Source organism: Aquila chrysaetos, chromosome 8 (genome assembly GCF_900496995.4).
Source record: "Aquila chrysaetos chrysaetos chromosome 8, bAquChr1.4, whole genome shotgun sequence".
Classification (NCBI taxonomy): domain Eukaryota; kingdom Metazoa; phylum Chordata; class Aves; order Accipitriformes; family Accipitridae; genus Aquila; species Aquila chrysaetos.
The window spans coordinates 39,372,771-39,389,304 of record NC_044011.1 but is presented as its reverse complement, the minus strand read 5'-3'; the positions used below and the strand labels follow the sequence as shown (position 1 = coordinate 39,389,304).

The 16,534-nt window shown below is 51.1% G+C and overlaps 1 long non-coding RNA gene across 1 annotated transcript; it reads right to left on the bottom strand.

Moving 5' to 3' along the window:
• Positions 1 to 14,231: 14,231 nt before the first annotated feature.
• LOC115345098 lies at positions 14,232 to 16,046 on the bottom strand. The gene is made up of 2 exons (XR_003924717.2): positions 15,966 to 16,046; positions 14,232 to 14,627 (listed from the first exon to the last, which is right to left on the bottom strand). It is a non-coding gene; the product is annotated as an uncharacterized LOC115345098 (long non-coding RNA).
• Positions 16,047 to 16,534: the final 488 nt, after the last annotated feature.

Here is a 16,534-nt window from a genome sequence, read left to right as displayed (position 1 = left end):
CCATAGCAAGTCATGCACTGTCTTAATGGAGCAAAGTAAATTCCATCAGCTCCAGAGGCTGTAGACTGGACCTGGGGAGGGAATGCTCCAACCTCCGGATAAACGGAGCCGCAATACCACCATTTCATGTCATGCAAAACAAAAGGTGCAATTTGAAATACCATCCTTCAGGTGCATTGAGCAGCATTTGGTTGTCAAAACTGGATTTCTTTAAGCCAGTGGTCCAGAATAAACTGGTAATGAAGAGTCATTTGACAGCAGGCAAGCTGGAAACATGTATATGAAAATAATACACAAGTTTCTAGTTTATCATGCATTTAATTGACTTATTTTTTTCACGTGCGGCTACTTACCGCAGAAGGGAATTCGGCATAATTGCATGTTAAGGAACGAGACCGCCGAGGTAAGTTGCACGTGTATAAGGCATATAAAAGGACATTCAGGCAGCAGTGCACGTGTGTGTCTAAGGAAATTCCTATGCTCAGTGGACTGCAGCGCTGCTGGGCTTGTCGAGCTACTTCTGTGAATAACTACCTCCTCGGCTTGCTTGGTATCAGTTGTAGAGCTTGAAAACAAAGGTGTGTTCTTCAATACGCAGCTATGCTTGCATTACACCTGCTACAGAAATGACTGGTGTTCTCGTGGCCGGAGGTTAGGCATGGCATCGGCCGTGCCAAGCCGGCGTTCGTATTCAGAAATCACATCTCCTGTCTAGCTAGTGCAGAGGATAAATGCCCCATTCCTTGATTTTTACATCCTTCCCCTGCAGTCTGGAAGAAATGGCTGACAAGACCTATTATTTTTCCAGTTATCCCAACTGTCCGCATCTCAACAGCTTCCTACTTCAGTCGAGACAGTCTGAAAAGTTTAATATCATTTCAAATCAGAGCGCCGATAAAACTTGACATTATTAATATGATGTCAAGGGGTTTTCCAACTGCTTGGGGAAAAACAATGTGTCCCATTAAACAAAGCTCCCTGCGTTGTGAAATATTAAGTGACTTTTCAACGAGTGCCAGCTGGAGCTATTAGTTTTCCTTTGGTGCCGTTGATGTGGAGAGGAGGTCTGGTTGAGAACCTTTTATGAAGACATTAGCTGAATCCGTGCAGGCAGAGAGGCTTTTGCTTTCTGAGGGACCGCGCTGTATCTGGGGCTGCATATGCAATGATGAATTATTAAAGGCGGTAAATACATTTGGCAGGATGTGCTTTCCTCACCCCCTCCCCCCACTCCCCGCCTTAATGCACTTGTTACACTGGGGAGTCTGGATCATCTACTGGGAATTTGATCCGAGAGATTTTAATAAACTGAACCCACTTAATCTTCTCCCGCATCTTCCAGCGGGAGCTGGAGAATGAGGGGAGCGTTGCGGACTTTATCTCTGGTACTCTGGCTCCTGGCTGGACTGTGGTCGTTTGTCCTGGGCATTGCTGCTGGGCATCACCTGATCACAGTCCTGCACCTTGACCTCCAAAGCCTGGCTTGGCACTGGATGTTCCTTTTTCAGAAAGGACTTCCCCCAGGTAAACCTGCTGCTGCTTTCCCAGCCGGCTTGTTTTTCTCATCACTGCTCAGGCAACTTTGAGCGGGCGGGAGGCCTGATGTATCTGCAGTCTTTCCTTTACCTCCCAGTTATTGTAAAAGAAAATCGCTTCATCTCTTTCTCCAGACCAAACACGTTCTGCACAAAAAAGTTGAAACTTTTTTTTTAGTGACACACCCGGGATTGAGCAGGTATTTAGTGTGCTTAAGGCTTTGTATGGCACATTAAAGCCTCATCTATGCTAGATGTTTACGACGGGCATGTGTTGGTGCACGTTCTTCAGCACACCTCTGAATTCTGGTCTGGGCTCTGCCTCCATCTCTGGTTTTCCCACTGGTACAATACGTATCGCTTTGACGTCTCGCAGGGGAAGGGTAAGTATTTAATTTAACTTTTATGAAGTTCTTTGACTATGTAAAGAGCACTGTGTATAAAGCTGAGTTTCAGGGAAGTCGAGGCAGTGATACCTCACTTTTATCTCGGAGAGAGTTCCCACATCCGAGCACAGAGCCCTCCAACCCCCAGGGCTCCTGCCAACCACGCTGTTGCCTTAAGGCCGTAACTATTTTTGACGTTTTTCACCAATAAAACCATAACACCCCTATTCACATTCTAAAGCACCGGGACCGCTTTATTAGCCTAGCTGTTAATTCCGCCTGCCGCCGGGCACCGCAGCGGTGTTCAGGGCTGGAAAAGAGCCCACGCTCCGCTTCCTTCCCAAGGGTGCCAGCACCCCGTGCGCAGAGCCGGGATCCATGCCGGTGCATCCCCCGGGCCGTTCCCTCTGGCTGGAAGTGGCTCTGCCTGGCCGTGGCAGCTCTTTGCCCTGGCCGGCTTTCGGGGACCCTCCAGGCAGGACCGTGGGGCTCCACAAGCCGGGTGCTTCTTCGGCTCCTGAATCAGCTGGGCTCCTTGAAGGAAAGCAGGCGGTGGTTACGTAGCCTTCAAGGAGGAGGAGGAGGAAGCCTCGCACTGCATCTTTCCTGCCGCACAACCTTCCTTCACCTTCTTTCTTTTAATGTCTTAATCAAGTGGCTGATAAGAGAAGTGATCCATGAAAAGGACGGGTATCTTGACAAGGCACAGAAGCTTGTGGCAGCACTTTCCCCACAGATCAGCATCCTCCACAAGCGGGAGAGACAAAAAAGGCAGATTTTTGTACCCTTAAGCTTCCACCAGTGCAGTTCAAAAGACCAATCTTTACAGAAAATAAATTTAAAGGAGAATTTTTGATGTATATGATGGTCTCTTGTGGTTGACAGGAGTGCTGCTGGCAGTATATGGAGTTATGCAAAGCCAGAGTTGGGATTACTTAAAAGTGTCTGTAGTTCTTTGATTAACCAGTGTGTATTTTATTTTTTATATGGCACAATCAGAGCCCCGCCTTGATAATATCTTGCTATTATTGTTCGATACGCAAAACTCCCCTTTTTCCTGCAGCATGCGGCTGCTTTTTAGGGCGCTTTTTAAGGAATTCACTCTCTGCATATTAAAATCGCCATTTTAAAGGAGGCTTTGTGCGCTCGGGTGTGATTTTTGGCGTGATGTCGTGCCCTCGTGAAGGGCGGTTCATGGGTGAGGAAGCACAGAAAGGGATGGGTCCGTCTTGTGAAAACCCTGACGCTTGGTGTGGGGGAAACACTGATCCGGGAGACTCGCAGCATCCTCCTGCCCTGCACCGAGGGTACGCTGAGAGCTGTCGCAGCAGGAGCAATGCAGGTGCTCTTTTTGAGCACGAGGCTCTGCTAGTTTGACAAGAAAGGCAGGTGAAGCACCGAGGAGGGGATGGCTTGCCTGAGATGATGCATCGGCTCCCCAGCCCAGCCAGGAACAGATGCGAGGCCTCTGTTCTCCTAAATGACTATGTTTTCTTTGTACCCCCTCTCATCAGCTGCCTTGTTCAGCTGTTTCCTGGGCTAAAGGCATGCGAGACGTTTGCAAAACAGAGATAATAATAGTAAACTCCGAGAAGGCAGAAGTGAGCAATCTGAGACTGGGGTTGCTGGAAGGGGAAGTTCAGCAGCTGTAGAGAAAAAAAGCAGGAAAGCCTGCTTGGCACGGAGGGGTGGATTGGGGTTTCAGGACCGCTGCTGCCTTCTGCTTTGTCCTGCGCTTCTGGACAGGGAGCCTGCAGCCTTGGGCGATCTCCCCTGCCCGGGGCCAGGGTGGGGAAGAAGCACGTAGCAGAGGCGAGACTTGCTGTGCATCCTGCGTGTGCGACTAGGAGTTTGTCCCTGCCCCAAAGTCCTTACGGTCTTTCCAGCAAATGCAAAACTTTAAGCAAGGCGAGACATTCAGGCTGAAATCTGAGCCAGGCTGGTCTCTTCTGCTTTTATCCTGTGATTTTGAGGGGATTTTTTTTTTTTTTGCTTCTGGCTTCTCCACTGGCTGCAATACCAGTTCCTGAATCAGGACTGAGCCGGTGTAGCATTAATCTGTATGGCCCTGGATGATCTATGTATTCTGTACGATGCAGCGAGGCTCTGGCTCTCCCCTCTGTAGCTGTATCGCCTTTGCGGTGCTGATGGCCCTAATGGCTTGTTCTTGTCAGTTGGCTGAGCAGACAGGACTCCTGGGTATACGCAGAGCCAGAGATGAGCTACGTCAAGGTGTCTCATTTCCCCTACAGACTTACCTCCACCTTCCTTCCAAAAGGGGAGGAAAAAACCTGTATGAAGATCCTTTAGCCCGTTCTTGGGGACCAGAGAGCACTTGGCATCACTTTGGCTTCACTAAAGGAAAGGGCATCTTCTGTTTCCAGGCACTGAGTTTATGCAGGGAGTGTGATAGTGTTAATAAACGATGGATAATAGCCTTGGTTCACCACCCTTGGAGCCGTGGGAAAAAATGAGTGCTGCTGGGGGTGCGAGCCTGCCCATGGACACCCCGAGAAGGAAAAGGTGGATGCGGGGTATGGAAGCTGGTCAGGTGTAGCTTGTTTGGTGCTGTAGGATGGGGCATGAGGGGGAAAGGGATGCTCAGCCCTTTGCTTATTTTCCTCCTTTTATAATGCTTTCACTTTCAATAGAAACGAAGGTAGAAAGTAAATTTCACATCCAAAGATGGGTGTCTGCTCCTGAATAGGATGGATTTAGGGTCAGCACTTCAACAGCATGCTAGATTTGGGTTTCACAAGTTCCCAGCCATTAATGCAGTCAGATCTTTGTAAAGGGCCCAGCGTGATGACATTTACAGCCAGATTTTTCAAAAACAGCGTAGTACTTCAGATGCAGAACTCCTGAAAGTCTAGTCATTTAATTTGTTAAATGAGAGCGAAGGTCTCTTCAGATAATCTCCCAGTCATTGTAGGAGTTGAGCTCTTCTGCAGGAAAAGCAGCCTGTTCTGAACTGAAGCTCCTTTCAGGTTCGAAACACATTAGCCTGGAGCCACTTTGAAGTACATTTTAAAGGCTGCGAGCAAACTAAGGAGTACGAAATGCGACCCAATATCAATTAGCCGGAATTTGCGTCATTTAAATTCAGAGACAGTTGGTCTGTGACGACGACGTCTGCGCTCATCGGAGGCGTCTTGCTGAAGTTAAGCATGGCGTTTTCCATGTGCCTGTCTGCTGGCACGGGGAAGGACACTGCAGAAGGCTGCATGAGTGAGCGATGGGTCTCCGAAGGCAAGTAAAGCTGCTTCTGTGACAATTCACTCCTAAGATTTCAGGCGCGTCTTTTCCTTATGAGACTCCAGCGGGCTAAGCGCTGTCTGGGGATACACAACTCTGAATTCCTTACTCCCTCCAGCTGCAAACAGTGTGCGATGAGGGCGAAGCACTTCATCTGCCCATGCTGGCCATCCCGCTCTGCGGCACGGGGTCGGAAACTCCCGGAGCCGTTTGCGATCTGCCCTGGGAGCCTGCAGGGCGCCGGAATTCCTGCCCCGACTCCGTGCTTTGGATCAGACCCCAGCCCCGCATCCTGCCTTGGGGGGCAGAGGTTCATTACTTCTGTCAGCGGGCATCGTTCCCTCCGCAGCTGTAATAACCCTCCAGTGGCCAAATAATGGCTAGTCGATAGCTGGCCCCTTCCACCTCTCTCTGCTCTGAAAGCCAGAGCACCCGCACGCAAAGTCCGGTCTGACCGCAGCAAGAGGCTGTCACCTCTGTGGGCCGGCAGAGTGCTTCGGGAAGACGCTTCTCTGAACTCCGTGTGTAGGTGTAGAGTGTGTGTAAATACCAACTGATGAGCTGAACCTCTTACTGACCTTTAACTACTTGGTAACTGATTCTCTCCCATAATAAATATCTCCCGCAATTAATAGTCAATTGGTACTTAATTAATGAAGCAATAACAGTGGAACAGAACATTGTCACAGGATAATGGTCTCCCGCAGCCATTACACTGTAGCTGTCCCACTAAATCAAAATTAAGTGCGGTATTATGCCTGTTTGGAGCGGGGAAAGCGAAGCCTTGTCACGCTGGCTGTCTTCTTGCTGCTGGCCCTGGCCCATCGCTGCCGCCGGGTGCTCCGAGCACACTCATCCTCGGGCAGGCAAGGCGAAGAAGAGGCTCTGCTGTGCAACAGGCAGGTAATTGCAGTGAAGGTTAAGAGTACAGAACAAATGGAAGCTTTAAATAACCTTCCCCGAATGTCTCGAGTAGTCACTTGGTACGGTGGCAGCTGCAAGGAGGGCGGATGCTGGGAGCCATTGCTGTTAGCTATGCGGGGAGCAAAAGCTCAGCTTGCGCTAAGCCGAGGGTAGTAGCGTGGCCAGCGCGGATCCCACTTTCCTCCTCTGTTCTCTCCTTCCTCATGCCGAGCTTCTGCTCCGGCTGGCCAGAATGACGCATGCTTCTGGGGCAAGTGGGGTTTTGAAGAGTGACTCGAGAGCCTTTTTCTCCAGGGACAGGGCTTTCTGGGAAGTGAGCGCGAGTCAGCTGTGCTGTGAAACATCCCTTCGCTTGGTGCTGTGCCCTGTCCTTTACTGAAGTGCAGGCCTTTGCGTTAGAGGTGACTCCAAGCATGCAAACACCAGCTTCCTTTTCATTTTTTTTAAAAGTCCCATTTTTCTGTCTTGTCAGGTCTATTTAAGCATTTAATGAGGTGAGATAGTACCAATAAATTTAACACAGCACAATAACTCTGATGTGGGCCACAGCCTAATAAACTCCCATCCTTGGGACGGGAGGACAATCCAGCCAGTGCTAGATTGCGTCTGGCGCGATTGCTTTGCTCGGGTATTCCTGAGGTTGAACAAGGACTTTGAAGGCGCTGCCGCAAATCTGAGGGTGTTCACCAAGACGGGCTGGAGCAGGTTTCCTGAGGGCAAAGCTCGTGGTTGTTAATTGGCAGCAGGGCCACAGAGGACAGGACTCGTTTCTCCTGTTTCCAGCCCCACTTTGTCGCGTAGCCTTTGTGTTGCTGCGCTCCCCGACGGCTGGGAGCTGCACAGAGGTCTCTGAGGATACATCAGCTGAAACACCTGGTGCTATAGCAAAAGGAGCTGCCTTTCAGCTTGAGCTGATATCTCCCCGGGGATCCACAGCAGCAGTGTCCTCTTCCTTCCCAAACAGTGACTTACATGCAGGTGGGCTCAGAATTTAGGCTGGTGCTTTGGAGCGCCTGGCTCCTTTAGATGCTGGACTTGCACCACAGCTCGGTGGCTTGTGGGTGCCCCTGCCTGCAGGTCTGCACCCCACGCTGGAAGGCAGGGTGGGTGCACAACTGTTTACTTCTCTTCACTGTGACTGATCCTGAGAGTGATGGTTTCGGCAGCGAAGCCCTGTGGTGGAGCTGAGGATCCCTGAGCAGCTAGCTCGGACGCCATGGTCCTGATGGTTCTGCTGCGTCCAGCCTCAGACAAAATACTATGAGACTTTTGCACTGTGTTGCAGAGTGTAGAGAGATCTGTACTTTGGCTGTGTTGAATGTCTCCTGAACGAGTAACTTGACAGGTTTTTTGGGTTTTTGTGTTTTGGTTTTTTTTTTTTTTTTTTATCCCCCTCACTACTTGCAAATCTGTTTGCAAGCAGCTTGCTTTCTTGGAGGAGGACTTGGAACCATCAGCTGGCTCCTGCATCCCGTTTACTGAAGAATCCCTTCCTGTGACTGGCTTTGGCAATGCTTTTTCTCTTGATCAGGCTGGGTTTTTTTGAGTGGAGAGAACAGGGAAAGCTGAGTTTAAAGCCATTTCGTGCAGGGGCATCTGCAAGTTTAAGGCTTATTCTGGCACTTTGGCATGCGCATTTGTGGCTGAAGCAAAGTTATGTTGATGTTGGAAATAATTGTCTCTGACTTTGCATCTGTCTCTGGATTTTAATTGCATCTGTAATCTGATAGAGCCCATTCAGCAGGGGCACGGGGGAAGTAATAGCTAAATTATCCATCTTTTACATGTGTCCTATATATTACAGTAGTATACAGCAGGAAATTGTAGGGAGCCTATGATTCTCCTGCTTTTTTTCCCTAAGCCTGCGTAAATACATAAGGCGTCAACTAAAAGTCGTCCAGCACTGACACCCTCTGTGCTGGGGGAGAGGTAGGATGTCCATTGGCAGTAGCTGGGCGCGAAAGTGGGCCCTGTTTACACGGATCCCATACCAATTCACTTTGTGTTCTCTATTTATAGCTTTCCAATGCCAGCCCGTACTAAAACCCATCATATTCTATAACTGGGCAGACACAAATCTAATTATCCCAAAAGGGGAGGGAGCGCAGAGGAGAAAGCACAGCGAAATTTCATCATCCAGCCTTGTGGAAATGTGTGTGATTCAGAACCCCAGAGCCCTTGCCTTGCAGAGCGCAGCTCACCTTCAGCAGCGTGGCTTCCTTAAGCACGCTTTTGTTGAGCTGCTTTTTTTCTCCTGCTCCATGCACTGTGCTGAGGGACATACTGCGAGCAGTTTATTACAGCGTTCGGTTTAGTTCTGCTGCAGTACAGTAGAAATAATGCAATCATGCCTCAGCTCCATATGGTCTCAGAGGCTGAGAAGCAGAACAACCTTTTGCTTTTGTTTGCGTTCTGGCCGCCAGCGCTGGAGAATGCTGCGGGGACTGCTGCGGGGATCGCTGGCTCTGCCGCTCCCACCCCACCCTGCGCTGCACCCGCTCCCCAAAGCGCCGAGGCACGGTGGTGGCATCCCCAGGCTCCGCCACTGCTGTGGCTGGAGAGGAGAGACCCTGCTTGGAAAACAGCCACCACCCAGCTAAATATTTGGGGTTGGGGAGGGGGAGGTGCTTAATATTGCAGAGAGCAGGCGCGGTGCTGTAGCCTCCCCAGCGCAGTGGGTCAGAGCATCCCACTCGAGGATGCCTGCCGGGTTCAAAACACTCGCCCACCTTCTCTCGTGCTGCAGCAACCAACCTCGTGCTGCCCGTTGGCTTTAATCGCTGGGGCCTTTGACGCTGCTTTTACCCTGCCATCTCATCTAGGACTGTGGGAAATTAGGGGTGGGAGCCGTGGGTGCGATGGGACCTTAGAAAGGAGCAGTGTGGCGATGGCTGCCGCGGGTCACCGTGCCAGGCAGTGACTGAATTCGGTGTGAGGGCAGGCCGCAGAAATTACCTGCAGGGTGTTGGGTGCTAGCTCTATCCAGAGCATCCAGGCGTGCATCCGACGCTTGGGTTTATTATCAGAGCGAGCTGCTCCAAACAAGGCCAGGGACAACTCGCTGCTCAGACCAGGGAATCTGTGTTTCGGCTAAATAAAGAATTTAGCAGTGCTTTGAACAAAGGGTTGAAAGGTGCAAGTCCTGTCAGGTAAGAAATGATTCAGTACACAAAAATGCCTGAACTGCTGGGTTTGCTTGGCTGTAGAGGTCGTGAACTCTGCTAAATTCTTCCAGCCTCCGGTTCTGGAGCTCCATGAAACAAACCTGGGGGAGAAGGAAAACATTCCCGGTGCCCCGCGCCTCTGCAGAGCTGCGGCAGCAAATGTTTCCAATTACTACGGGGAGTTTGCATGCGTTGGGTTATTCCACCCAGCGCCGGAGGGTCTGAATTTCCTCACTACTGTGGATAGAGTCTGTCAGCCAACATCTACATTCGTGTAAAAACATAAAATCCAGCTTTGTCTTTCATCATAAAAATAAACTCTATTCTGCAGAAGAGACAAGCAGAGGGAAAGCGAGCGGCACTGGGGGGGAGTGGAACGGAGGAGATCCCCACAGCTGGGCAGGGATGAGGGGTAAGGATGCTCAGGACAACAACCCCTCTGTGGGGAGCTGGGGGGGGCACTGGGCACGGCACCATGCAGCCAGGGATGGGTGCAGGGAGCTGTTCCATGCGCATAAAACAGCTCGTCTGCTTTGCTGCCTTTGAGAGAAAAATGGGACAGAACGGCTCTAGAGGTTTCTTAAACCTGCTGAAACCCACCTCTGCACCGCACCATCTTCCTCAAGAGGATAAAGCGGTAAACGGCGCGTGGTGGGTGTGTGTCGCGTCATTTAAGTACACCGCTGTCGTGCATGGGTGGTGTTTAGAGACACCTTGAGAAAAGGCATTGGGGAACAGTTTGAAAAATAGGGAAGGCTTTTGCACGAAGATGGACAGCAGCATGCGAATGTGGAGCTGTGCAGATGGACCAGACCAACGAGCCCAGCTGCAACAACCTTATCATCCATGTGAAAAATAAGCGAGCTTCACCCGGGACATGCCAGAGGTGGGAGAGTCTGTCCAAGCATTCGAGCAGAGCAGTCCAGCCCTTGGGACGCTGCTTGCCTAAACTTTCTGCAACCCACAGCTATAATTAGGCTGCGCGCTGGGTATTTGTAACCCTTTCTGCCTACTCACATCACGCTTAAAATGTCTGAGCCCAGAGTCATCAGTGGGGAGCAGAGACTGGTGTTGGAGAGGCAATGCTCACCAACCCAACCGGTGCGGTGCAGCAGCGGGTATTTTGTGTGCAGGTCTGATCTGGGCGAGCTGAGAGCCCTGGGCTGGGAGAAGATGCCCTGCAGCCGCCCGGCCTCGGGCTGCGATTGCTGCTTATGCAAGCCAAAGCAGGGTTGGACCCAACATGTGCTTGAATGGGAGACCTGCGATGGAAAGCTGGAATGATGTTGGTTGCGGAGCAGGAAGCGTTTTGCCAGGGATTAACCAGCGCTTTTTGTGGTGCGCGGGACTGGCTTTATGAGGGTGTCCCTCAGCCAAACAGCCAAGTTCAGTACGTGAACACTGAAGTTCCCTAAATCCGTGGCCTCTTGATACCCGAGAAGAGTTTGATGCTTGGAAAACATTTGCGGCATCGGTGTTATGGCAGTTTTCACCCTTCTGGAGGGTTTTGTGTTTGATTTCCATTGCGCTTTCCACCAAAGCCTGTAAAGCTGGGAGTTGGGAGGGTCTCGAGGAGAGCCTGCCTCTAGTCAGAGGAAGGAAGAACTGCTGACGGATGGAGAAACCAGGGTAAATGATCCTCCACGAGGCAGAGAAGCTTTGGGAGGGTGTCAGACTGCTGACTCCGTTTTCCCCACTTTGCTACTCAGCAGAGCAGGAGGGTGGGGTGTTGAGAGCTGGCTTAATAGGAGAAACAAGTTGCTAGCAACTTTAGGACCCTAAAAAAAAGCCCCCCCCCCCCCCCCCCCCCCAAACCTGTGGGATGCCTATTTGCCTCCAATAACGGCTGCCTGTTAGGCAAACTGACAAAGTGCATGTAGTGAATATTCAGTGTTTTACTGAAAAGTGGGAAGAGGGGGGTGAATGATGGCAAAATGAGCACGACCCAGCCAAGAAAAGAGGCACACGCTGGTGCGGGGCAAAGGAGCGAAGCTGGCCATGCCGTGTGCTGGTCCGCAGCCCTCGCTCTGGTGCGGCAGCGACCGTCTTTGGGATGGGAGCTGCTTTCAGGACCCCACCGTTCAGGGATGCTCGTGGGAGTGCGGTGAGTTGGGGGGCTCCGGGTGTCAGCCCGGCTGGCAGCTGACCCGGCGTTCCTCCAGGCACGTGCCCTGCTGCGTTGCTAAATGCCCTGCATATGGATGAGTGTTTCTTTAAAGCCTGTAAGAGTAAGCAGCAGCAGAAGAGATCCTTGGCTGCCTGACAACCCAAATGTGGTAGAAATGCCATATGTTTCTGGCTTTAACCCTCCACAGAGTGCCCCACTTTCTCCATGTTGTGATTTTTTTTTTTTTTTTTTTTTTTTTTTTGAGATCAGATTTAAGCAACTCTTCCTGTCGGCCCCGTGGCTGGTGGGGAGCGCTCGCCTCTGTAGTCTTTTGTTGCTGAAGCAAATTAAGCAGCGTCTCAGCTCCCTTGCCTTCCCACATGCTGCCAAGTAAATCCTGCAACTTTCTTGGGTGACGACATAAATTTGCAATGGCGTTCTACAAAAGCTCCCCACCAAACCAGAGCTGTCTAGCATCCGTAACAAGCTTATCAAAGGGTTTCTTTGCAGGGAGATCTGAGCCCTCCAGGTTTTGATTCATAGCAGGTGAAGGCAGAATCTGCTGAAGCCTGATTGAAATGTGCGAGGTCAACAAAATAGAGCAGAGAGTGCACAATAATTGGGGAAGAAGCAGCAGCCTTGCTTTCTGCATGTGTTCCTGTGATCCCTCGACTGTAATCTCCCATTTCCAAAGGGAAGCCTGTCTTGCATACTTTATTAGACCGTTCATTTGCACAGGAGGCCTCTCTTTACAGAAAAGGGAGAAAACCCCAAACTAAAACCATCACTGACTTTATTCTCCCCCTTCCTTGTGCAACTGAAAAGGGAGACATCTCAGGAAGGGCTGTGGGGAGAGGAGTGGTACCTGGCTTTCATTTGAAGGTGTCTTGCTTCTCCCAGAATTTGAGCCTTTTTTCTTACCAAAGTGCTGGTATTTACTGCAGCTCAGCAGAGCTGAAGACGAGAAAGGGGTTTCTGTGCTCTTTTGGAAGTTAAAAAACTTGTGAAGGGTGAGACAAGAGGGCTGAAATAGCTGGGCTCCTTAGGGCAAAACATATTTGCTAGCACAGATTCTTACCTTGCCTTGGGAGAATTTACAGTTTTGGGGATCTCTGGCCTTTCTCAGAGATTTGGGAAAGAGGTAGGAAGAGTTTTATTTTAAGTACACATTCTCCCCAAAGGCTGTAACACTTTGTTGGAAATGCTCCGTTCCCTAACATCTGTGCAAATTAAAACCTTCCTTTCCTTCTGAGTGTGCGTTTGGGGGGTTTCCCTTCTCTTCTGCGTTCTGTCTCTGAAAGGGGAATAGATTAAAAAAAAAAAAACAAAAACCAAAAAAAACCCCCAAAAACCCAAAAACAAAACAGGGAAGGGGGAAGAAATCTATGTCCCCTTTTCCCTCCTTCCCATCTGCTGTTTTATCACCAGCTGTTTGTGCTTAAGCTTGGATTACAACCTCTCCATCAGCCTGTTCGGTACACCACCCTGCGCAGCGGGGCCTTTGCACCGCTGGTGGAAAAAGCCACGGCATTGAAAATCCGGGGGAGGTTTCAAGCCCGTCGCTGTGTCTGCTGCAGAAACGTTAGCTTCTTCTCTCCGCACGCTCCTGCTCGAGATGTTGCTGCTGGAAATGCCCATGTGATGGGGCACGGGTCTATGCCTCTCACCACAGGATGCAAGTGTTTGGGGTCACCCTCTTTCCTCCTTGCGGTGGAATCAAATCTAAACGCTAGTGAGAGCAATAAGCCATCAGCCTTTATGCACGTGTAGTAAATATTGGCTGCTACTGCAGCGCGTTGTTTCGTCCGCACCAGGGAGCGAAGGAATAAGGCTAAGCTTCACGCCCGCGGCTGGGAGGCGATGCCCGGCCGGGAGCCGGCGTGGACAGCAGGAGCCGGAGCAGCGTCCCCTTGCCTGCCTTCCCGGGGCTGGGCTGCGGGAGCTGAGAGGGGCTTTGTGTGCACAGCTGCTCCCCGCGCGCCTTCCCATATGGGGCGTCTGACTCGCGGAAGGGAGCTGTGGCAAGCAAAGGAGCTAATGGTGCTTGATGGAGTAAGAAGCCAAGAGTGACGCCGGGTTTTTAGGATGGGTGCCAGCTCTGCCTCTGTCTAGAAGAGCTGTAGGAGAAGTCAGCATAAAACCCAGGGATTGCTTAACAAGCTCTTTAGCGCTACTGAATGTGCTGAGCTCATCCAGGGAAGCTGTGGGCGCCAAGTCTTTCTTACTGACGGACCGAATACCGCAGGACGGGGAGCCATCAGTCCGCTCCCTCTGCTTTCTGTCTTCCTCTGGGGAAAGGCTCACCGGCCCCACGGCCAGCCCCACGCTGGCAGAGCGGCTGCCTTAGAGAGGGCAAGAGGCATCGCTTTGCTCCCCATCTCCCTTCCCCCTGGATGCTTGCTGCTTGCAGCGCTCCCAGACCCACTCCAAGCGCAGGGGTGCAGCGGCACCGTCCTTGGTGTCACCCGCTCATGTCCCTCTTTGCTGAGCTTGTAGTTCAGACCCCTGGCCGGCAACAGCAGCAGCAACAGGGAGGATTCAGCTGCGCCACGGTTGCCTGAAGACATAGCTACTGGAGCCTAATTATCACCAAATCGGATCACTACCTCGCTGCAGCCACCAGCCTGATTAACAAACATCCCCCGCCAGACGAGAGCTCCCTGCGTAACCCGCACGGAGAGCCTCTGTGCTCCGCAACAAAGGAGATGGAGGTTTAAAGAGGCGACATCTCCCTGTGCATGCGGTGAAGCACCAAGCAGCGCCTGCTACATCGTTATTAATGATACCAGTATCAAATGTAAACTATTCTTAGACGCCTGTGTCAATCGGAGAGGACAAGAAAAAAGCAGAAATCCAGGGCTGCCAAACACAGCATCCAAAATATCGTTATAGATTAGTCCGACTTCTTTTTTCAGAGCAGGGAAAGCTCAAAGGAAAGCAGGGCATGGTAAGCGGCCCGGTACAGAAAGCTGGGAATCGATTGATTTAGCTCTGAGTTCGTACTCATACAAAAAAATCAAGGGGGGAGATGGGGCTGAGGTTTTTGGGACACAGCTTGCAGCAGAGGTATGGAGGGGGCTTCTTGCCGGTACAGGCGATGCGGCTGCTGGAGGCACGGTGGACATTGCTCCTGTATCGGACACCCAGGGGCCAGGGTTAGCTCTGCTGGACTTGAAGGCTGGCAAGCTTGGCATATGGCTTCAGGCAGGACAGGCTCTGAGACAGCCTTATCCAGCTCTGATGCTGAAGTGACTCTCTGGAAGAGGGGAAAATAAGGTATTGTTATCTGAGGTATCCTTCCAGCTTGCACTGTGACCGCAGGCTCACCTGCCTCCCTGCACTTCAGGCGAAATCTGTGAAGGGTGGCTTAAAATGGGGCTTTTCATCTTGGATTTCCTGGGAAACCCAACAATGCAAGAGTAAGGAGCTGTTTGGAGTCAGGAAGGCCATACGTTTGTTGGTTAATGCATCACCAGCAAATCTGAGCCTCCTTCCACCAGGGCTAATCATTTACAAGCTATACGTTTAGACGTCTGGCTTAAAGTTCATTACTTCATGCCCTGAGTATGTGCATCAGTTTCCTGGCTATAGGGTGGTGTTGGCATTCAGTCGTTGTCCCCTTTTACAGAAGAGACTGGCGATGCAGTGCGCATCAAAGTCAAGCATTGCACGGGCTTGCTGCCTCTTGTCTGGTAACCATCAGTGTCCATCTCTGTCTGGAAAGAAAAATCATACTGCAGTGCCACTGCAAGTGTGGTGAGTCTCGAGATGCTTGAGCTTTTAAAAGCTTCTGTCCTTTGCCTTCTGCATATGTGAAAAGGGCGTAAATGAGTAGAAACCTCGGCCTTTGATTTGGAGCAGGGCTTTCAGATCTGACCCAGGAGAAGCCTAAAGCCTTAAATTCACCTTACAATGACTGAAAATGGATGCTTGCATGCCAGACTCGTGCCTTGAAGGTGCAAAATTTGCTGATGACTGCTAAAGCTTTGGGTTTATCTACGGGGGCGTGGCACGCTCTGCCCCGGCAGTGCTACGCGCGGTAGCAGTTGTGGTTCAGTGCCGCCGGCTTGGTCTTGCCGCTGTCGACGCCATGATGTGGTGTGCTGTCGCGCGAGGCACGCTCTGCTTTACCGAGGGCAGCCGGTGCCCGGCGGGAGGGTCTTGCCTGCAAAGGCTCGGCAGAGGCTTGCCCCCCCTGCCCCGCTCCCCTTGTCTCGCAGCGTTCCCCTCCTTCCCTCCCCGCTCCTCTCCCAAGCCTCTGAGCTCAGTCCCCAGGTTCGCCTCTAAATTTCCCCTTCGAAGCAGCTATTGATTTTCCTGACTAATGCACCGGGCTTCATTGTGCACCACACACCAAACAAAACAAAGAGAACTCAATCAGCCACTTAAACAAAAAAAAAAACCAAACAAAAACCCACCGGCTTCCCATTATAGGCTGGGCAGATCATGCAGTTATAACTTGAAAGGGTTCCCATTGACCCATAGCACTCAGTTAAAATGAAGGTAGCAGTGCAAATACAGGCTGGAGAGGCAGGCTCAGGAGAGCTCTTTCCTTACATAAAAAAGAACATTTTGCTTTTTTCTTTCTTGTTACCTGCAAATGAGAACGAAATGCTGCTCTTCTCCGCTCTGTGTAGCGTTATTCCAAGCGTACCAACTCTCAGCTCCCTTCTCCCTTGGCTAATAAGTAATCATGAGGAGGTTTGTGGCCTTGTTTGTTTATATTTGGCCCAGAAAATGCTTTTTTTCCCCTCTCCTCCTCCCCCTGCCTCTTTCCGTACAATGCTTTCTGAGATTTATTTGTAAGCCTGTAAATACAGAGTAAGTAGCTTTAATTTAATTTACCAGGCTACAGTAAGAAACTGTATCTGCAAGCAGGAATTCCATCAGCCTCTGCTGAGCGGAGAAGTGTCTGTGGATGCTGGATGCTCAGATCTTTCCCTTTTTTCGTTTTTCCCCCCCTCCTTGCTAAGGAGGAAACTGTTTCCTCGCCTTCTGCTGCCGCTTTCAAGAGGCTCCGGGAGCTTTGCTTGCAGGACGCTCTGAGCGCAGGTCAGGCGCTTGGTGCCGAACGTGACAGACTGCCCCTTTGGCCCTGAGAAACGGAACGTAGCGAGCTGGTCCTTACTGAGGCCCGTGCTGCTGTTGGCCCGCCTTGCTTGG